The sequence below is a fragment of the Elephas maximus genome, chromosome 6 (assembly GCF_024166365.1).
Source record: "Elephas maximus indicus isolate mEleMax1 chromosome 6, mEleMax1 primary haplotype, whole genome shotgun sequence".
Lineage (NCBI taxonomy): Eukaryota > Metazoa > Chordata > Mammalia > Proboscidea > Elephantidae > Elephas > Elephas maximus.
Genome location: NC_064824.1, coordinates 77,786,521 through 77,810,637, shown reverse-complemented (window position 1 = coordinate 77,810,637; position 24,117 = coordinate 77,786,521). Strand labels below are relative to the sequence as shown.

The window sequence follows — 24,117 nt, the reverse complement described above, 5'->3', positions numbered from 1 at the left end:
GGAGGACCATGCACGCCACGTTAGCATAAACAAGCTCCACAGTGAAGGCAAAGCTCCATGGGCAAGGGGATCCTGTCTGCCTTAGTCATACCATACTGCCAACATCGTGCTTAGCTCTGGCACATATGTCCTAACCATCAACGAGTATTTGGTGAATGCATGAATGAAGAAAGGGTTATAAGCAGAAGAGTGACATGGTTCAATTTTGATTGTATATCATTCTGGCAGCATGGGACACGGATCTGAGGAGACTAAAACTGGAGACAAGGAAACCAGTAATGATGGAAAGAAATGAGGGCCTGAACTAGGACAAGGGTCAGCCATAGGTAGAAAAGAAGAAACATATTGGAAGGTTAAACATCTAGGACCTAGCGATTATGTAGCTGTAAGAAGAAAAAGAGAGGTAGGAGGCAAGTGCTATGACAGAGTTGCCACCATTTAACGTAAAGAATACAAGGAGAGGAGCTGTCTTAGGGTTAAAAGCAAATTTAGTTTTTCTGCAAACATATTGGAACTTCTATTTGTTTCACCTTTTACCTTAAAAATGAGCCCATGAAGAAATTCTAGTAGATCAATGAAAATCTTGTAGCACTTCAAAACTTTTAAACACCCTCTGGCCACGACAGCAGCATTAGGTTAAGAACATATTCTGAAACATGGGCATCCTCTTTTTAAAAAAGTCCTCATTTTAATGACACCAAAATATTTTGGCATAACTAATTACCACTTATTCTTCGCATAGGAACTTTGGTGGGGAGAGAAACATTTTAATCTTTTCCCCTCTTTCCTTTCCTTTTTTTATTGATATTCTTCCCCTGGGTCTAGCTTTCTGCACTGAAGGGGAAGAGGAATCTACTACCATGTGGAGCCTCATTCCCAGACAGTGGGCTTTGAAACCTTCTCCACTTTGCACAAGAAAGGAGCAATGCGCGAAGCCAATGAGAATTCCCAATAAACAGCATTTCTATTTCTGTTTTTCAATCCGGTTTTAACATTTGGTGAGAGATAAAACAAACACAACAGAACAAGTGGCCATCCTTCATTTGAACTTAAAGTTCAGATAATGTTAAATTCAATTTGTATTCAGATTGTTAGAAATATTGTTAAAACATCTAATTCTAGGATGCTAAAGATTTATAAGAAATCTTGTTTTTCTTTGCTCACACTTTTTCTCTAGCTTTCTTCCTCTTCTGAATATATATATTTTTTTATTATTTCAGGATGCTCCTTTAGGATGAGTAATTTTATTTTGTCACATTTCAGAGCAAAATCTTCCAGCCCAAATAAGTTTGGTTTTAGTTTTTTTTTTTTTTTTTTATGGGGTATCCAGTTGGAAATCCCTACAAGGTGTCTGGATGTATAGAGCTGAGGCTTGGGGCAGAGACCTGGACTCTGAGTAGCAGGCATTAGCAGAGACAGCACCCTGAGAGGCAGGATATCATCCAGGGAAAGGAAGGAGAGGGCTATAAGCAAAAGGTCAATGTTGTTGAGTAATATCAACATACCAGGAACCAGAAGAGGAAGAGCAGATCTCAAGGAGTCAGAGCAGCTTCGTCAGAGAGGTTCGAGGGCCTAGAGAGAGACATATTCCAGAAGGCAGGGCTGAAAAGAAGTTCAAGAAGGAAGGGGTGAGGGAGGATATGAACCAGCATCTCAGGTCAAATCTTCTCATTCATGCTCCCTAACTGATTCCCTAATATCCTCCATCCTTACCCTAACTCTCCTGAACCATAAGGGAAGATGGTAGGTAATTGTCATTTTTTTCTGCACTTAAAAATGTTTATGATTTATGCCATGTGAAAAATTTATCATTTCCTCTGTGTATAACTATGACTTTAGATTAGCTTCCTTTAGTATCGCTTCCAGCTAGTTTGTTTCAAGGCTTTGTGATATTTAATGGTCTTTTCCTATAAGTAGCTACAATAATTTGACTATTATATGAGTATTTGAATATTCATTATTTTAGTGGTTACCCAGCAGATTTTACTATTATTTACTCAGGGATATTTTTAACTCCACTGTGCTCCTTGCTCAGGATGAAACAGATAAATACCTTGTTCAGAGCCAAATAGAAAGAGTTTAGATTCTGCTTCCATGGAGTTTCTACTTTGTTGTTTGGGTTAAGATGACGCCTAACAATTTTGAGAAGGATAATCAGAAAAGTTCACTTTAGAGTACAGTGTTCTGAGCCATGACAATGCTGACTGTCTGATTAGCATCAGTTCTGAGGTGCATTTTATCCACTGAAGGGGGCAGATCTGTGTTTCCTTGGATATATAGTGGATTAACTATATCTGCCCCACTGTAAAATGCAGTTCCTGTGCAGGATTCAAATCCCTTAATCTAGGCATGGGTAAATTCTATTCTATTAAAATATCCTTACTTTGTTAATTTTTATTTGCCCATTCTTCACGGGGAAAGATTTTGTTATCAACCTTAAAGAGCATTAGAGTAAAGGAGTAATGTAAAAAATAATTCCATTTTATTCACAGGAATATTGGTCTGTGTAACTAAAAAAGATGAATTTACAGAGTCGTCCCTGAGTTCGGACGACTGATTTACCTACAGTTTGTACTTGCCCTTTCATGTTATGTAAATTTGCCCCCTTTTTTTTTTTTGAAATGATTGAACAAGCCCCTAACAAATTCTTCATCACAATCGCCTGCTCTTGCTGCAAGTGCAGCTTTTACATCATTGACAAGGCTTCAGAGCCTTTTCTTACACTAAAGGAAGGCTAAGTAAGAACGGTATGCAGTTGTTCCGACTTACCTACACACCTGATTTAAAGACAGAGACAGAGCTCATTTGTAACCCAGGGACTGCCGGTGATAATAATGCTACTAGTGCTCTACTTTGTATCGAGTGGATATCGGAGCTCGTTATAAGCTTCATTTTCTCTGGCATCTTAGTGAGGTTGTTTTGGTTCTATTCCTTTTATATATGAAGAAACTGAAATTTAAAGAAATTAAACATTTCATCCAAAACTTGTAGGTAGCAGATCTTAGTAAACCTTGGCATTGCTGACATGATGAATTACCTTTTTCCTCTGAACTTGCTTAAAATATTGATGCAGCCCTTGATAGCTTTCTCATCCATTTTTTTTTTTTCTCCTGAGGTGGTATTGATTTTTATACTTTTTTTAAAAACTTCAAAAATTCACATAGTACAACTAGTAATAAGTTCAAAAGTTAATTTCTTAGACTTGGCTTTCAACCTAAATTCTACATTTTTTTAAAAGACCAAACTGTACAGACTATTAATATTGAGCGAAATGTTCCACTTTACTTGAAAAGTTTGTTTTCGTGAAGAACTGAATCTATCCCTTAGCTTATTGTTTGTTTGTTTTTTCTTCTGTTTTGGTTTTTATTGTTTGTTTATTCTGGTAACAGCTGGTTTCACAAAGGATGGTTAGCATATAAGTTGGTGTTTAGTCTTACAAAATAAAAATTATACTATTCTTTTTATCAAAGGCTAAGCGCTATAGGAGCCTTGGTGGCACAGTGGTCAAGTATTCAGCTGCTAACCAAAAGGTTGGCAGTTCAAATCCACCACCTGCTCCTTGGAAACCCTATGGGGGCAGTCCTACTTTGTCCTATAGAGTCGCTATGAGTCATAATGGACTCGACGGCAACGGGTTTGCTTGCTTGTTTGTTTTTTAAGTGCTATTACTTAAAATTTTCCTTCTGGTATTAATAGCCCTGCGGAATTCTTCGAGACTGAGAAAAGAGACTATAATTCAGGTATACTGATGAGTATTAACTGATGATACAGACACACTTTAAAATGCCTATGTAAAGTCTAAGAAGGTGTATTAGGGAAGGATATGAATTAAAAAAAAAAAGGTGTATTAGGGAAGGGCATGAATTAAAAAAAAAAAAAGGTGTATTAGGGAAGGGCATGAATTAAAAAAACGCCATCCCTTAATCAACTTTATCTTTAAAGGGCAAACATTTACTAGGTTAGCATCAAATACTTGAGAATAGTGACTAAACCTGAATCCTTGTTTTAATTTTTGAGACACATGAAAAGTAAATATAATTATGGAAATTTGGTCAATTATTGGGTGATCCTGGTAACTTTGTTTAAAAATAATTTTTATTGTGCTTTAAGTGAAAGTTTACAAATCAAGTCAATCTCTCACATATAAACTTATATACACCTTACGTACTCCCATTTACTCTCCTGCTCCCTCCTTCCAGTCTCTCCTTTCGTGACCATTTTGCCAGTTTCTACGCCTCTCTACCCTCCCATCTCCCGTCCAGACAGGAGTTGCCAACACAGTCTCAAGTGTCCACCTGATACAAGTAGCTCACTCTTCATCAGCATCTCTTTCCAACCCATTGTCCAGTCTCTTCCATGTCTGATGAGTTGTCTTCTGGAATGGTTCCTGTCCTGGGCCAACAGAAGGTTTGGGGACCACGACCACCGCGATTCTTCTAGTCTCAGTCAGACCATTAAGTCTGGTCTTTTTATGAGAATTTGGGGTCTGCGTCCCACTGTTCTCCTGCTGCCTCAGGGGTTCTCTGTTGTGTTCCCAGTCAGGGCAGTCATCGGTTGTGGCCGGGCACCATCTAGTTCTTCTGGTCTCAGGATATGTAAGTCTCTAGTTCATGCGGCCCTTTCTGTCTCTTGGGCTCATAATTATCTTGTGACCTTGGTGTTCTTCATTCTCCTTTGATCCAAGTGGGTTGAGACCAATTGATGCATCTTAGATGGCCGTTTGTTAGCATTTAAGACCCCAGACGCCACATTTCAAAGTGGGATGCAGAATGTTTTCTTAATAGAATTTTTTATGCCAATTGACTGAGATGTCTCCTGAAGCCTTAGTCCCCAAACTCCTGCCCTTGCTCCGCTGGCCTTCGATGCATTCAGTTTATCCAGGAAACTTCCTTTCTTTTGGTCCAGTCCAGTTGAGCTGACCTTCCCTGTATTGAGTATTGTCCTTCCCTTCACCTAAAATAGTTCTTATCTACTATCTAATCAGTAAATAACCCTTTCCCAGCCTCCCTCTCCCCCCTCATAACCACAAAAGAATGTGTTCTTCTCAGTTTAAACTATTTCTGAAGATCTTATAATAGTAGTCTGATACGATATTTGTCCTTTTGCATCTGACTAATTTCACTCAGCATAATGGATCCCGGTAACTTTTATGATGACCAAATATTTTAAACAAATTATTGTCTTTGACTGAAGAACTATAAATGATGGCCTCATTAGACAATTTCCCGTATTCATATCTGTTGTTTGTCCACCCTTCCTCCTGGTGGGTGGAGAAGAACCAGGACAGAGTAGGAAGGGGAGGCCCCCACAGCCTAGCACATAGGCTCTGGACCCTTAGTCTCAGCGTGTGGTACTGAAAGATGAAAACCAAAAGCCATGACTTGGAGGGGTTGCTAAGGTCAAAGCTCAGAAACTAACTTCCCCTCAAGATTACCTCTTCCTCTTTGTTCCCTCTCTGTGATTGACCCCTCCACCTACCCAGACTGGGAGCTTTGCTTTAGTCCACTAGATAGCAGCCCATTATCCAATCAGTTACGTGTCCTATCGATTCTACCTCCTAAGGTCTTCTTTATCTATCTTCATTCCTCCATCCCCACTGCCTAGCTTACCTCTTACCTGGATTATTATAATGCCTCCTAATTGGACTCCTTATCTTCACCAGCCTCTGTCCCACCTACCCTTTCCCCACTAGACCTCTGTCGCATGAGGCATAATCCATTCTCCAAACCTTGATGTTCCTAACGTGAAAGTTTCGTCATGTCACGCTCTTGTTTAAAATCATCTTTGATTCACTGCTGCCTTTAGGTCAAGTCCAAACATATTAACATGACATAAAATACACGCTGGTCGGGTTCCAGCTTACCGCAACAGGCACATTTCTCACCCTGCTGTTAGGTGCTATCAAGTAGATTTTTGACTCATAGTGAACCCATGAGACAGAGTAGAACTGCTGCATAGGGTTTTCTAGGCTGTAATCTTTATGGGAGCAGATCACCAGGTCTTTCTCCTGCAGAGCTGCTGGGGGGCTTTGAACAACCAACCTTTCAGTTAGCAGCCAAGAGCTTAACCATTGAGCCACCAGAGCTCCTTTTCTCACCCTAAAGACATTCTTTAGTCAATACTGAATTTTTTTCAGTTCAGGACGCCATGCTTGTTCTGCCTCCAGGCCTTACGTGTTCTTCCCTCTACTTGAAAACGTACCTGCAACACACCTTTTTTCTAAAGATAAAACCTACTCTTCAGATTTTATCAGTTTATACCTCACTGGAAAGCCTTCCTGGACCCCTGTGAAACATGAGTTATATTCCCTTAGTGTACCCAATATCACTCCTATTGTCACACTGACCACTCTGTATTTTAAATGCCAGTTTACTCAGATGGACCTTTTACAGGCGGTTTGCTCTATGAGGGCAAGAACTAAGGCTTTCTTCCCCATTATTATAACCCTAATATCTAGTACAGTGTGTGACTGACAGTCAGCTATCATTAAATGTTGGACAGATGTTTAGATACATAGATTTCATACTGGGTCACCAGTAAACGTACAGCAAGGAAAACAGGAGCCAGAGCAGGTACGAAGCTATCTCAGAGGGATCAAAGAACTGGGAAAGCTAAGAGACAGTAGCTCTGGAGGTAGAAAAGCCCTGTTCTACCACTTGGGAGGCCTGGAGCAAGAATGCAAATTGAGACCTACTAATCTCTCTTTTTTTTTTTTTAATGTCTAACTGGAGCCCTGGTGGTGCAGCGGTTAAGGCAGTTCTGACATAAGTCAAATACCTCATTTTTTTTAAGTTTTTATTATTATCACCTTTTATTATCAGTGTCTTTATAAATCTGATCTTTATTTGTCTTTGGGGGTTGGCATGAAAATGGTAACATCAACAAATTATGCACTGCAACATTATGTGTAGTACATATTACTAATGATAAGATGTCCAAAAAAAAAAAGGATAGTCTTAAGCACGGTTCGTTGTAACTGAATACGTCATAAATCAGGGACTGCTTGTATATCTTTCTAACTAACTTGTTCATTGTTTTTACTTTCAGACCATATGACTCTCCATTGTACTGTATTTTGGGAAGCAGTTTAAATTTGTCCCTGAGAATCCAGTCACTCAAGCATAACAGGGGGTTTGTGTTCTGATTTGGCCATTTACTGGCTATGGAGCCCTGGGCAAAGTGCTTCACCTGCTGAATGGAGGTGATAAAATCTTCCTCTAGGGTTGTAGTGAAAGTACATGAGGTTAAAGTCTTTAAAAAGCTTTAGCCCAAGTAAATGCTCAGTAGATCACAGTGCTGTCATCATTTTCATAATCACTGTCATTGTTTTTACTGCTGTTATTCCTCATTGTCTGCAACTATTGCCATGACTTTGCGCAAGTCACATAACCTCTCAGAACCTCAATTTCTTCATCCATAAAATAACGATTTTGGAGCAGGAGATAACTAAGATTATGTCCAGTTAAGAGGAGGGACTTTCTGGAGTGCCTTCTTTTTCATTTTACATTGAACTTGAACTTGAACCCCAGGTGGTGATGTAAATTGTTAGTGGAAGTTAACTACTATGCACATAATAGCACTATGTGTTCTATTTTAAGCAAACCTGATATATGAAAATCTACATCTTTTTCAAAAACAAATACTCTGAATTAAATACGCAGTTTATGTAACAAGTATTTGCCCTACAGAAAGATACATTACAGAATTATTTTACTCACACGCCGTTCTAGTACATTAAAACTCAAATTTGATTTACAAAAAGATATTCAGTTTGTCTGCAACTTTTCAGAAATATATGCAGAGATTTTAAATCTCTTTTGAATCACAGAATCCTTATAGAATCCAATTAAAATAACAAATTCCTTTCCACAAAAAAAAAAAAAATGAGCATAGTTGCAGATATCTGCGTACAATTCTTGGGAAGAGGGGTCCATAGATTCTAATTTAAGAATCCAAAACAAAACAAAGCCAATGAAAATGCTGAGGACAGTGGAGACATTTCTAAATCCAGGCCTCCAGACACCTGGCCATTTTCAGGATCAGAGAAACAAAGACGGAACTAACATTTATTGAAGGCTTACTCTTTGCCAGACACTGTGCCAAACATTTTATATGCATCATATTGTTCTCACCCTTCCAAACCTAAAAATGATAGGTGCTATTTTTGACAAGAGAACCAAGGCTCAGGGAGTAAGCTGTTCTGCGAAGTCACATGGGTAGAAAGTGGCAGAACTGAAATTTGAACTGGGGTCTGATTCTAAAGCTACCACACTATGATAAAAGACCCTAAATTCCTTCATATCACTTCCCAGGCTCCCAAATCTCTATAAATGAATACATCACAGAAATGCAGAGATTCTACTTCTTTTTGAAGGCTGAGCTTCCCAAAGAGGAACTCCCTAAACCAGCTTCATGCTGACAGCCAACCCTTCCCCTCTCCCATGTTCTTCGCTGTCTTATCGGAGCTGGGCTGACTTGCAGGAGTGACATATTGCTGTTGGATGGGCTGGGGCGGGCAGAGAGCTGAGGGATGATGGACTCCCTTGGCTGGACATGATTCAAAAGTTCTGATCCCCTACGTGCCCCAGTAAAGTTTCCGGCTGACATCTGTGTAAGAGAGTTGTCAGCCGAGGAGCAGAGAAGCAGCTTGTCAGACTCAGAATGTCCCATTTGCCAAGTCTCACATGAGAAAAGTGAAGACAGGCTCCGTTTAGAAAAGAAGACCTGCTTCCCAGAAGATTTATTACCTAAGGGTTATATTGCACAACATGTGCTGTGTTCAGTAGACTAGACTCCTCCTTGATTCATTCACATCTCACAGGGTAGCTAATTAATCTTTGTTAAAAGGAGAGAACAGATCAGGGAATAAGTGAAGGGCATTATATGAATGACAGAACAATCTCAGCCTTATTGGAATTCTGTCTTGGAGCTATAAGCTAACACTGACCTTTTTTCATAAACAGGCTGACCCAGTGCTGTACGGAAACCACTGAGGTTTGCACACTTAGAGACCTCATATATTGACCTTATATATTAAGGTGAGGTTTGTGTCCTTATGTTCTAACCTGTCAAAATAAAACATCCTTGGTGAGTCAGGAATACACTCACAAATCCATTTTTGTTTCAAGTGATTTTAAGATATGCTATCGTTTTATCTCAGACTTCAGAGTGAGTCCTAGAAAGTCATGCTGTTTTCACAGTGATATCAAAGGCACAGTGAGATTTGGTATTTGATTTAGATTTTCCTCATGATTTCTCCATGATATAAAACTGCTTCACAAAGTCACTTGCTGCTAAGAATTTGCGACCTTTAGTTTGCAGTAATGCGGAAAACAGCTCCTTGAGAATGTTTGGGGTGAAACGTGCAGATTTAGGAATAGCTGACATCTGCTATTTATTTTTTCTTATATACTGTAGATAGTGTGAGCAATGTTCTACCAGTGTAGAGATGGTACCTTCTACTTACACTAGCAAGACAGCATAGCATAATGGTTAAAAGCATGCATTCTAGAGCCAGACTGTGGGTTTGAATGCCAGCTCTGCACTTACCTGCTTTGTGACCTTGGGCAAGAAACGTCATCTTTGTGTGCCTCCTATCCTCATTTATAAAATACTTATGATAGAGAGTCGCTGATTTACTACTTATTGTGAAGATTGGGTGACTTAATGTCCATAAAGTGTTTAGAACAGTGTTGGCACATAGTAAATGTTATGTAAGCATTAACTATTTCTATACAAATGTGTAGAGATGATTAGTAAACTCTACTTTAGGTGTCATAGGAGCCCTGGTGGTTAAGTGCTCAGCTGCTAACCCACCAGCCACTCCTTGGGAGAAAGATGTGGCAGTTTGTTCCATAAAGATTGTTGCTGTTGTTGTTAGGTGCCATCGCATCGGTTCTGACTCATAGAGACTCCATGCACAACAGAAAGAATCACTGCCCGGTCCTAATTCAGCCATCCTCACAGTCAGTGCTGTGTTTGAGCCCATTGTTACAGCCACTATGTGTTAGTCCATCTAGTTGAGAGTCTTCCTTTTTTTCGCTGACCTTCTATTTTACCAAGCACGATGTCCATAAAGATTACAGCCTTAGAAAACCTATGGGTCTGTTTTGCCCTGTCTTGTAGGACCGCTATGAGTTGGAATCGACTTGATGGTAATAAGTACAGATACTTTAGGTGTTAGGTTTAAAAAGTAAGTTAATGTATCCTTAGTTTAGAATAAGGCTTTAAATCAGGGTTATTCTTATCTCTGTCTTGAGAAATTTCTGACTAGGACAGCTGCCATTACTTCTTCCCTCTTCCCTCAAGCCTGTATATCAATCAGTGGGTCCCATAACATCTGTGGGCTGAGGTTCCTTGTATGCCCGTAAAAGGAAATGCACACCAAGCATTTGGTAGATTGAATAAATACCATGTATCACACATACCCAACATACTGTTACTCAAAAGTATGGCAGTCCTACTGTGATTAATGAAATACCAGTTTACTTTAAATGTTACTGACTTCATAACAGTTTTGTATATAATCAATAAATACTAAAGAAAAAAAACTAATAATATGAGAGAAGTCCTTGAAACTAGTTGATGCTAAAAAAGTATCTTCATACTTGAAAAGGCTGTGGAAATGTGATCATTTATTCATTTAAAATATGTATTGAGTGCCTACCATAGGCCTGCCAATGTTCTAGAAACCTCATGGAGATTACATTCTAGTGGGAGAAGATAATGAACAAGAAAACAAATAAAGATCATTTTAGACAAGTGCCATGAAGTAAATGAAACAGAGTGACGTAATAGAGACAAGGCCTTATTGAGGAGGTGATAAGTGAACTGAGACACAATTCAATGAGGAAAGAAAGTCCCGGGCAGAGAGAAGAGCCAAGGCAAAAGCCATGAGGTAGGAATGAATTTGGAAGAAAGAGAGCGGAAGCTTAGACCTTGGGGTAAGAGAGAAGTGGTAAAAGGTGAGGTTTTGGAAGTAAACAGGGACTTATTCATGCGGTACCTGTAGGCCCTGGAAAGATGTTTTGGTTTTACTGTAAATGCAGTGGGAAACGGTTAAGTACTGGAGTGACGTGATTCGGTTTGGATTTTCAGTTTGCTTGGCTGCTGTGTGGAGAACCGAGTGTATGTGAGCATAAGTGGCCCCAGAAAGATCTGTTAGGAGTCATTAACTTTCGTACAGATGGATGCTGGTGGCCTGGACTAGAATGTGGCAGTGACATGGAGAGAAGCAGCAGGATTCGCAACATATGTTGAAGGTAGAAACGATAGGACTTGCTGACCAGATGTAGGTGTGAGCAAAAGGTAGAATCAAGGAATTGTATATTTTAAGCCTCAAGCCTTGCCTTCACAGCGGAACTTTCCCTAGACATCCTAACCCATATTTGTCTCTCACTTAGAGCAGCAATTGTATGTTGAGCTCATATTACGTGCAAGGCACGGATCCAGGTGTTTAGGATTCATCAGTGAACAAAACAAAGATCTTAGCCCTTGTGGACTTTGTATTCTCTCCTGTAAAGCTGTTGTATTTGTGCCTTGTAATTTAACAAGGTTGTAACATACTAAATTTTATGTGGCCTTGAATTAGTCTCTGATTGTTTCAGACATACTACTTTTTTTTTTCTCCAGACAGCCACCATGTTAAGGACTAGGAACCATGTTTTTCCACGTCCCAGTGTACTGTGATGTCTAACTCAGTTTTAGGTGAAGTGTAAGTGACAGTGCAAATATGCCTGGTTTTCATAGATACTGCCTTGTTTATAGGCCTCCCTACTTTAAAGAAATAAATTTGTGAAAATTAAAAATCGCAATTCAGATAATTGGAAAAGCTATCATGTTTCCATTAAAAAAAAGAAAAGGATTATTTACTCACTGAAGGGTTATTTTAAAATAATGGACCCCCCATGAATGTAATTAAAAGTTTGTTAACAGGCCATTATGTATGTGTCAGGGGTGTGGGTAAAGCAGCTGAAGCTGAAGTATCTGCGGCCATAATTAATTTATAAAATTAATCCAAAATGAAGACGAAGGAAGTAAATTTAAAATTTTAAGTAAAAAAAAATAAGTTCTGGTTTCTAAAAATTCAAATATATAGACAACTTTATAGAAGACTTCCATTTCTAAATTTACAATCTATAATTGATAATTATAAATTGATTTTTTAACTAGATCACCTGCATCCTGATAATGAAAAGTAAGCATTTGAATAAGCAGTAAAACTGGCTCCTGGCTATGGCTTTTTGTAGTATGTCTTAAAATATTCAGAAGAAAAAAGTCATGATTTTATATTTTGCAAGGAAGACTGAACATTTTCATCAACACTCACAGGATACTGAATCCTTTTCAAGACTCCACATAATAATGTTGGCATTGTGGTGCTACTGCTAATGTAATGCTCTATCTAACGTAGCCACTCTGTGGGTTAACTGAAAAGGAGTTAAAGACCAATGACCATTTATGACTTTGTTTCTGTAAGAAATGATTCTGAGTTCTAAAATAGTGACTTTAAACAAGGTTTGGAATGCATGCCATTTATAAGGTGTCCTCTCATACTTGTTTCTGTAATTTCACAATGTGTTTATTCTTTGAAGATCATAATTATCAATGGGAATGAAAGTCTTTAATCAGGTAGTATACAGTGGCACAGCTTTTATTGTAAACTGTGGATGTCATTCCCCTTTACCTTATTCATTAGCACACATTCATGGAGTGGCTTCTCTGGGCAAGGCACTGGGTTAGGGTTTATAGGCAAACAGCAGTAAATAAAGTCTGGTCTCTAATGCAGGATAGCTAGCTCCTTGGGGAAGAAGACATGTACAAAAATAATACATAACAATATCTTAAGTACAAAAAAGAGGTGTAAATGAAATATATTGAGTTTCAGAGGAGAGTGATGCTTTGAGGGAACTGGTAAGGCTTCCTAGAAGAGATGGTATTTAAAATGCCACTTAAAAATGGAGAGAATTTGAAAGGGACAAAAAGTGCAGGGTGTCCTGAGAGGCAGGGACAGCATGAACAAAGTGGTAGAATTAAGAGAGTGTGTATGTATGGGAACCACCTAGTGCTTCCAGGGAACACTTCTGGAGCAACTACTGGGTGTGAGGCACTGCCTAAGAGGCCAGAGACAGAAAGAAAAATAGTAGCGGTCCTAGCTCTTAAGGGAGAATTCAGTTTAGTAGATCTTTGAAAATGTAAGTGAGGAAATGTTTTCAGTTAAGTTTTTTGATTGGGATGGATGCTGAACTGAGGTGTTTGACTTGTATTCTATGGCCGTGGCTATGGTGGTGGTGTTAATGCTTATCATTTACTAAGCCTTAAAATAATCTAGGCACTGTGGTAAGAATTTACGTGCATTATTTCCTTCAAGTCTCCTCATGAGCTACGATTACTGCGTGGTTTCTACTTCACAACTGAGAAAACTGGGGCTTAACAAGCCAATTAATTCATTTAATGTTGCCCAGCTGGTAAGTCGCAGCCTAGTGATTAGATGAGATGTATTGGATTTCAGATCCTGTAGCTCACTAAGGAGATACATGGAACGCATCTGAATAGGAAAATGACTGATTTAAGCTGCCCTTCTTAACAATTCATTTGATTGCAAGGGGACTATAACGATTAAAGGATTATGCCAGTGAACAGTTAATGAGGACCTAAATGAAGGGTGTGAAAAGGAAAAGGATGTGACAGGTGTCATAAAGATAACTAGCTTGATTCAGAGGCCAGAAGAGGGAGAAGTCAAGCATAGCTTCAGTTTTATAGTCTGCGCAACTGGAAGATGTATGGTGCTAGGTGTTGAAATGAGGACCACCAGAGAAAGAACATCCCTTGGAAAGCTGGAGGAGGTTGAGATGACTACTTTAGTTTAATTTTGTCCAAGTTGAAGTTGAGGGGCCAATGTGATACACAGGTAGGGGGCATCCAACAAGTAGGTGGAATGCAAAAGCTGAAATTAGAAAAGAGGCCATTTCGATATGGGATCATATTCTTCAAGTGGTCCAGAGGTTAAAGGGGACTGATATAGTCTTTGAAACATAGTTTTATTAGCCTGGAGAAATCAGAAGCCAGATGAGAGGGTTTATGAAGTGATGAAACAGTAAAAAAGTGAAAAAGGAAGTACAGATTACTCTAAGAGGAGTTAAAGACCAAGGGAAAGCAGAGTAGTTGACAGACCAAGAGGCCAGCAGAAAGGAAGACAATTTATTTTCTTTAAAAATGGAACGGCTGAAGAAAAATAGGGTGATTGATGGATTAAGGTCTTGGAGTGGATGGGGCTGCATTAACTCAAGGGCATGGGGTAACAAATGAGCCTGAGTCAGGGCTGCCTTGTGCCTCTTTTGGATGCATCCAAACTCTTAACCTATTCTTCATATCACCACTCAAATGCCACCCTCTGCTGAGCCTTTACCTCTCTCATAGTCCACCCCTGTCTCCGAGACTTAAATGTTCCTTATTCTGTTCTCCTTCTGCTCTTAGTACATACGTGCACCATGAACCAGCGTTTCTCAAAGATCAGCATGCCTCAGAATCACCTGGAGGGCTTGTTAAGACACTGATTGCTAGGCCCCACCCCCCAAGTTTATGATTCTGTGGGTCTGGGGTAAGACCTTGGAATCTGCTCTTCTAACAAGTTCTTGGGCAATGCTGATGCTGCTGATCTGGGGACCACACTTGAGAGCCACTGAAGTAAACTAAGACCATATGAAACAAACAAACAAACCATTGCCATTGAGTAGATTCTGACTCATAGTGACCCTATCAGACAGAGTAGAACTGCCCTATAGGGTTCTCAAGGAACACCTGGTGAATTCGAACTGCCGACCTTTTGGTTAGCAGCCATAGCTCTTAACCACCATATGAGAGGTACAAAAAAGGGCTTGGGAGTTTGAGGCTGGACTAGTGTGCTGGACCTGGAAATGTCCTAGAAAAATACAAGAATCAGGCATGATTTAAAAGTGAAAAGAGAATGGAATATTTTGCCTAGCTCCATGAAAGAAAATACTTCAAAAGAGATATCAACACAATTCCTACTGAGCAAAGAGGTTTCTTAGTGGGGAGGCTATCATGGGTAGAAAGGAGCCTTGATGGTGCAGTCATTGAGCACTCGGCAGCTGAAAAACTGAAAGTTCGAACCCACCAACTGGTCTTCAAGGGAAAGGTGGCAGTCTACTTCCCTAAAGATTACAGTCTTGGAAACCCTTTGGGGCAGTTCTGTTCTGTCCTATAGGGTCACTATGAGTCAGAATTGATTTGACTGGCAGTGGATTTTTTAAATGGGATCATGGGTGAAACTTTAAAAAGAGAAGAAAAAAAAAACAGATGTGAACTAGAGTCCTGACTATAATTTTATTTTAATCATGAAGAACTAAATAGTATGTGAGCAAGAAGTGCACAGTTGTTATCTGGAGAGAAAATATACAGTTATCATAAAAAAAAAAATTTTTTTTTTTTTTTTTTATCATACCATGTACTATTTAGAATGTTATTTTGTTATTTATAACTGAGATCATTGGGTCTGGACAAATGTACTATTTATAAGAGCTGGTTTTATAATTACCATTTTTTTGTTGCATCTCATTATTCCCTTAGATATACCTATCCTGATAGTTACCTGTGCAAATCTGACATAAAAAGATAATATATGCCAAATTTCTGAATTGGGTAAGTGTAATTTGTTCTGTAAGTCAGTAAAGTTATTATTGGTTGTCGTTGGCACATGTGCTAAGTTGCACAACCAAAGGTGCAAAATCCTTCCTGACATTTGCAAACATCAGTCACTTCAAGTTTCTTTCTTTCATTTGAATGCCTACTAAGCTACCTCATCAGTATCAATGACAATTAGCTTAGCATAAGCAAAACAACAGTACAGCCATAGCCACACTGTATAACACAGATATGGGTTCCCCCTGCTCTCCAAAAGCAGGGTGTTCCTGTGAAAACTTCTGTAAGCCAAAATGTGGTAAAGCAAAGAAACAATTACCGTTAATTTATAGGAAAAATTTTTTGTGTTCCCAGATCCCAAAAATATCTACTAAATCATACAAAAAACAAAACAAAAATAACACCAACATATCATAAAAGCAGGAATGATTTTTTTGGTTTGGTTTTTATAATAAAAGCAGGAATGATATGATGAATACACAACCTATACATAGTAGAAATAACATATATACAGTGTAGTTTCACTTATCAGAATCAGGAAGACAGCGGGCACACTGGAAGGCTGAGAGGTGGTGATACTCATGATAGTAGCCCTGCAGTTTAGCTGGCAATAGTACATGGGCCTGGGCTAAAGGGCCGGGGTTCAAATCCTGCAGAAGAGCTAGATTTATATTAACTGTGCATGCCGAGGGATGAGTCCTATATTTAGAGAAGTGCACACAGATGTCAAGTCAAGGATGGGATGTCGTGATGCATGGTACATTTATATATCACCAGGCATTTGATTTGATGTGGCTGGTTCATTCAACAAGGGCAGAAGAGTTTGAAAGGAGCTTGGTCAAGCCACCATTTAAAACTGGCAGTGAAGGCGTTGAGGTAGACGCTTCACTGAGCCTCTCACTGGCTGGGGAGGAGTGCCAACAGGTGTGGTCTTCTGCTGATGTTATTTTCGCTTTTTGCATTTTCTTGTAAAAGCAAAAATACTCTGGATTTCTTTCAGTCAGTGAAAACAGGTACTAACGTAGGTCTTTCGTAAAAGTGGGGTGGCACACAGTGAACTTTCGAAAAGCGGAGGATACCTGTATGTCAGAGGCCTTATTCTAATCATATGGTCAGATTGCACTAGGAGAGTGAAATTAGATATACGAGTGTAAATAATGTGTAATTTTATTTCCAAGCCTACACAACTGCTAATTTAACCTTGATAATGTCCCCATATAACTCAAATTAAGTTGTGGCATTGAGATACATAAACACCTCTATTAACGTTAGCAACGTTAAACTGTCTGCTTTGCTCTTTTTTAATTATATGCTGTGAATCTTTGTGTAGAACCTAAAAATCTACAGAAAGGGAAACAAATTCTTCTGGCCTAATACAACGCAAAGAAATTATTCTGTACTGATGGTATATAAAGGAGGCCAGGTGTTGCAGCGGTTAAAGCACTTGGCTGCTAACTGAAAGGTCAGCATTCAAACCCACCAGCTGCTCTATGGGAAAAAGATTGTGGCAGTCTGCTTGCATAAAGATTTATAGCCTTAGAAATCCTGTGGGGAGTTATACTCTGTCCTGTAGAGTCACTATGAGTTGGAATTGACTCCATGGCAATGAATTTGGTTTTGGAATAGTATATAAAGTTCAGGTTTTGAGAATAGGTTCCTTTTGGAGATTAAAAACAATTTTTAAATAAAGGTTTAGTTGCCCACCAAGGGGAAAAAAAAAAAAAAATCCCTTCAAATCTAAGAGATACTGAAAATTTGAAATCGTTGTAGTAGTAAATATGAGAATTGAATTGCGTTGTTGGAGGGGGGAGCATCAGATTTCTTCATTTTATTTTTTCCATGGCAGAAGTTGTTTCTGAGTAGCTGGGAGGTATGCAGAAAAATTATATGGAAAAAAGTAACTTGTCAGTCTTTTAGGATATATTTGGTTCAATGTCGTCAGAAGGTAGTCTGCCCTCTCTCTGGAATCAAGTTGCAAACGCTATCCTCAATAGCAATTAGAGCTAAGCGGCAATTACAGGACCTATGATTTGTTCAGATGCTTTGCCTGTCTGCTGTTTCCTAGCACTGCATTTCACAGGAGCACCAGGTTGAAATGATGGAATTATTTATCTCTAAATATAGTGCCTTGTACAGTGCTCAAATGCAGACGTGAACGTGGACTGTAATCTTAAAGACGAAGGTAAGCATTGCTGACTGATCAACAATTACACCTCAGGGAACTTTTTCATGAACTTTGTGACAAAAATATAAAACAATTAAAATCAATTTCAGAATGAGAGAAAAGTTTTAAAATTAGGACAAATAGAATTCTCTAATTTCATGACTCCCCTGTCCAATATCATCTAGATTTTCCTAACCTGTTTTTATTTGAATTGTCACATCGAGTCCTTTTGTGAAATATGATGAAGAGATGACGAATTTCCCACATTTCCTTTATCTTTACGAACTACAGTTCCTTTTTCTTTCAAAGTTTGTCTCAGAATAGCTACCGGGTAAAAGATGAGTTTTGTGTTAATCCAAGTATGTTAGAACTCTCCTTTTTCTCTTCTCTTCAGAATGTATTTTTAAGCTGATGATTGTACATGTTTAGGAATCCACATTCAGATTAACAGAATGGTCGCTGGTAGCCTGTAATAAAATTGAGTGACATGGGTGATTTGCACTGCTGTCATATGATTTTTATGACAGGTGCCTTTGAAGCTTTTAATGTTCCTTCTAGTTCAAAGCCCAAAGACTTCATATTTATTTGTACCCGTGGTCTTAGAAATCTCTCTGGAAACCAGGTAAGCTTAGCTTCTCAAGAGGGAGTATTTTCAGTTATGATTATAGGTGTATTTTGTGCGTAACAATAGGTACTTGTAAAATTCTCATTTCTATTTTAATGTTACCACTCTGTTTTTCCCCACCTAAGAAATCCTTTTTCTTTCGATGTCGCCATTTGTAAAACATGAATAAATATCACTGTTCTGTACAGCCTTAGAAACTCTTGGCACCACAAGGGCGTTTGTATCTAGTAGTCCCCAGAGGGATTTCAGGTGTTTTGGAAAATAATGAAAGAGCATCGACTTCTTTTATTCTACCTCATTGGTAGATTAGCGGTATAAACACAGAGTTCAGTGGACTCTTGTAAAAAAAAAAAAAAGTAGCTTAAAGCCAATTTGCATTAAGTTTTCCAAGGTTCTAGAGACTCTGAGATTTGTGCTGACAGGCAGTATTGCTCAGTGTAGCTATCACAGCAGGCTAGTACCTGATTTTGGAAGAAATTTTTTCTACCCGAGTCCATCATTGGCTTCATTTTGTGTACTTGCTTTTTCGTAGAGTTATTTATCCCTGAGTATCATTTTCTTTATTAGGAAAAAAAAAAATGGAATGATCCTAACCCATTTAACAGTATAAAAGTCTATTTAATATATGTAAAAGCACATCTTGCTCCCCAATAACAAGGGATATAGTATACACATGTGTACGTGTATGACCCAGAACATTAATGATGAATTTCTATAAAAGTATACCATTAAATTCTATTGTGGATTTAAGTTCTTAACTTGCCCCACCACTCTATCACATGAATGGTAGATACCACAGTGTGAGCAAGTATGAAAACAATCCTCTGTTGTTGCATCTGACATGACTGCTTGAGACATTACCAGACATATGGCCTAATTTGATTATTACATCTTGTCACAGGAACCAACTTGTCCTGATACTAGCATAATCTTGTGATTTATAGAAGCAAATATTGAAAAGAAATTAATACAATATACCTGGAAAACAAGGCAAATGACATATTTTATGAGTATTTCCAGTTCCCTAGCAATATTATGGACAGAAACAGATATAGAGACAAAAAAAAAGACAGACTTGCACGCAGAGTCAGAGAGAGACACGCAAAGAAAGAGAAACAGAATATACCAGAGAGAGAGACAAACACACATACGGAGACAGAAAGACGCCAGAGACAGGAGATATGAGAGAGACAGAAAAGATAGGTGAGAGAGAGGAATATTAGAGAGACAGAGAGAGGGATAAAAGAGAGACAGAAGGAATGTGTGAGAAAACAAGGCAAATACAAGTCAATCAAAGTTTGGAAATTTGTACAGATTGTACAATTTTGGAACTTTGGATTCTTTTTGCATTTAACTGGAAACATGCATTGTCAAATTAAATCCATTGAGCACCAGGTCCATTTTCATGAATTGTTTGCTTTCCATTTGTCCTTTAAAACAAAAGGAGTTTAAAAAGCTATTTGAAGTCAAGAAAGACCCAAAGTCAAAACAAATGTCCTTCTAAAAGGAAATATTTCCATCCCTTTGTTGCCTTATAAAGCAAACCATTGCAAAGGAAAATGATGAGTGCTATGATTAAATTCTCTTCTTTCCATGGGTCCCCTTATGAAGAAATCATTGCGCCTTTGAATTATGGTGTTCATTAAGGGGGCGAGAGGGAGTCATTTGGGAAGCCAGAAAGAAATCCCATATAAGAAAAACTGGTACAAGCCAGTATAATGGTACAAGAATAAACATGATACACGGGGACAGGGGCAATCATTTATTATGAATCACTTCCATTGAGGAGAATTCTTGGGCATTCACTTAAGAGCCTTATCTGATGCTGTTTTACATATCACTAGTGTCCCAGAAGCTGCTTACCTGACCGAAGCTAATAGCACCAGTTTCTAGGATGTCAGGATAGTGGTAGAGTTCCAAGAAACCAGGCCAGGAGTTGTCCCATTCTGTTAAATGCCCACTAAGGACCTTTTGGAGTACAAACATCTGGGTCACCGGACACTCCATGTTTTTCAGGGAAGGGTAAGGGTGATATTGCATTGAGTCCTGGTTGCCCAGCTCTTTTTTTTTGAAGGAGTCAGATGCCCTGCCTCACAAGGTTGTCACTGCTCATACAGCTTTTATCCTGCTCTATAATTTTTTTATATTATGCGGATTTGTGTCAGAGAGTCAAAAGAAGAAAAGGAAGGAAACCCTTTTAGGGTTTATACAAAACTAAGCCAAATTTACCATTCCTCCTTCCCTCTACAAACTCTCACTACTTTTCCCATCCTAGCCCCACTATCCAACATGACAATCTCTGCTCATGCCATCCCTGGCATGTACAAATTAGGCTCCCATACCAGGTTTACATAGGGATAGAACAGGGCTTTCATGATACTTGCACAGCAACACCACGTCTCATTTCTTCTGCTCTTTAGTGAAGATGGCTTCTTCACTGATGGAGAACCAAGAATGGAACCTTCTACAGTGGTCACCATTATTATAATACCGCACTGAGAGTTTTCCTGAATGCTCTATTACCAGTTAGCAGTTACTGTGTAGTTGGCTGCTCTACAGTTCATTACAATCATGGCGGCCATTGAGTATACATGCAAAAATGGCTTCAGCGGTTTTTACTGTCCCTATTTATTCCCAGGAGCCCTGGCACAGCGGTTAAGTGTTTGGCTGTTAACCAAAAGGGTGGCAGTTCGAATCCACCAGCCTCTCCTTGGAAACCCTACAGGGCAGTTGTACTCTGTCCTATAGGGTCACTCTGAGTTGAAATCGACTCGAAAGCAACACGTTTGGTTTTGGGTTATTTATTCCCAAATTGTGACTTCTAGGAGAACATTACTTTTTTTTTTTTTTTTAATTGGGCAACAGCTTTTGAATAGCTTTGAAATGTTTGGTTAATATTTAACCTAAGGAAGGCTTTTACCTCTCCTAATTTTTTTTTTTTAAGGTGGGAGTACAGAGCGCTTGTAGAGCAAATATTAACTCTGTCTCTTTAAATTGAGCAAGCTTCTGGGGGTCGGGGCGAGGAAATTTTTAAAGAGAAAACTTAAGTAAACCTCTATTTCTCACCCCCACCCTCCTTTTGATTCTTAAAAGTAAATAATAGCCTAGATACTGAAATTCTCTGACACTGGTGGAAAAAAACATTTTGTGGCCCCCGAGCTAGAATTTATAGCAGCAGCTTGGTGCATTGACCTCCTGAATTGCTGTATCCCACCGCCTTCTGCCAGGTCTTTTATATGAGTTACAGGGCAACAGGGCTAAAGACAGAGCTAGAGGGCTTAATGGCCCCAGTACTTTGATCTGCTCTAAAGGAAGGTCAATTTCTTAGAAAAAAATGCATCTTTTCGGATAATATATTTGTTGCAATTTTGATAGTACTTCAGTATAAAAACTGTCACCACAAGTGTGAGTGTGCCGCCTATGGTGAGGCCATTTGAGTTAGTTATATTAATTTAAACAATGCGGTTAAAAGCGTAGTTTTAATAAGCCTTGTTGTTCTCCTTCCCCCCCACATTGGAGATATTAAAAGAATTATGTAAAATGAGGTGCTGTAATCAATTTTCTTCTATTCTTTAAATGGAAAAAATGTTGGCTCTTGGCCTATGCTGGCTTTTCTTTCATTTCTTCTATTATTCATATTGATAAAACATTAAAATTAAAATCTTATTTAAAAAAATGAATACTTCCTTCTAAATACCAGTCAAAATAAAAAAGAAAATAGATCAAATACTAATCTACTTAATTTTTTAAAGAAGATGATGACCACTAGGTATGATTCTTGTACATCTTTAATCATACAGACTCAACTATTCTAAACGGTGTCACTAGGTAATGAGGCTTAGGTTTAGTTCTACCAATAGAAAGGAATTATGGTGGATTAGGCTCTCCTAATCCCATTTTTCTTGTGTAAAATGAAGGAGATTTTATAGAGTCTTAAATTATGGTTAATTTCTAAAATTTTATGAAATATAATTTCTCCAGAAATATTCAGTGATTTGAGAGATATAGTCATTGCCCTTCCTAGGAAAATCTGTATCTTTAGGAAGGTTCCTAAAATAAATTATAGTTCTACCTCGCCATTAGGTCCCTAGAATGCTGTAAAGGGAGTCCAGCTCTGTTTGCAACAGAAAGAGGCTTCACACCTCGTGGGAGCATCTTGATTCCATCAAGTGGCGTCACTGGGCAAATGTAGCTCAGGACTCAAGGACTTTTTGCCAGAAAGTTTTGTCAGGCTACTGTGACCTCCAAATCCATTCTCGACCTCAGACAATTTTAGTAAAGCTTGTCTGAAGATAATTTTGGCTTCTCTAAAGATTTAGTAATTTAGTAACTAAGCACATGCCATTCCCTTTTGATAAGTCAGGTTTATTAAACTATCGCATTTCAGAAAACTTGAGAAAGCATTTGTTAGAACCTGTTTTCTCTTCTTTGAGTCCCTTTCTTGCCTAGTCATGCTCAATACTATTTGGGTACAAGTTAAGACCTGTAGCAAGGCAAAACATTTTCCATTCAACTCAGAGAAGAAATTTGGTTAAGACTTTTTTTCACCATTTAAATTTACTAGAATTCTGAAATTCTCAGACATATTTCAATACTGCTTCAAAAAGAGAGTTCAACTAAAAGGTAGAAACAATCCAAATATCCATGAACCAATGAATGGATAAACAAAATGTGGTATATCCAAACAGTGGAATATTATTCAGCCAAAAAAGAGAAATGAATTCTGATGTCTGCTGACATGGACGAACCTTGAAAACATTATATGGAGCAAAATAAGTCAGATACAAAAGGGCAAATATTGTACGGCCCCACTTATATAAAATACTTAGAGTAAGTAAGTGGATAAGAGACAAATTTTATTAGTGATTTCCAAGTTTTGGGGGGATGGTGAGATGGGGCATTACTATTTAAGGGGTACTAAGATTCTATTTTAAGGAGCCCTGGTGGTACAGTAGTTAACAGCTCAGCTGCTAATTAAAAGGTCAGCAGTTCGAACCCACCAGCTGCTCCATGGGAGAAAGATAGAGTAGTCTGCTTCCATAAAGATTACAGAGTTAGAAACCCAAGGGACAGTTCTATTCTGACCTAATATGGTCACTATGCGTTGGAATCGACTCAATGGCAATGGGCTTTGATTTAGTTAAGTTTCTCTTGAGGGCAATGAAAAACATTTGAAAATGGGTAGTGGCGATGGTTATACAATATGGTGAGTATAATTAATGCCACTGAATTGTACACTTAAGAATAGCTGAAATGGCAAGTGTTATATATATTTTAAACAAAAAAAACCCAAACCCATTGCTGTTAAATCAATTCGGACTCAGCAACCCTATAGGACATAGCAGCATAGCCCCATAGGGTTTCCAAGGCTTTAATCTTTACAGGAGCAGACTGCCACACCTCTCACCCAAGGAGCTGCTGGTGGGTTCAAACCGCAGATCTTTCAGTTAGCATCTAAGTGCTTAACCACCGGGCCACCTGGGCTCCATATATATATAAAACCACAATAAAAAAAAAAAGGGAGGGGGCTCAACTGTTGGAGTTTGCCACATGTAGAACCAAACTATCGTTTGTACTATATAGTCCACTCTATACTGAAGGGATTGGTAAAAAACAAAGCTCCAGAAATTGATGGAAAACCAACTGAGATGTTTCAACAAAGGATGCA

General features: G+C 38.6%; 1 protein-coding gene across 4 annotated transcripts in view; it reads left to right on the top strand.

Annotated features, from left to right (window-relative positions):
* ZNF385B (zinc finger protein 385B) overlaps positions 1–24,117 on the top strand; it is a 402,225-nt gene that overhangs the window by 271,952 nt on the left and 106,156 nt on the right. The window contains exon 1 of one of the 4 annotated variants that reach the window (XM_049887566.1): positions 17,088–17,842. The exons of the other annotated variants lie outside the window; for them this stretch is intronic. The gene's annotated coding sequence lies outside the window, so the exon portion shown is untranslated. Of the gene's footprint in view, positions 1–17,087; positions 17,843–24,117 lie in introns of those variants that run through there. 4 annotated transcript variants of the gene reach the window in all.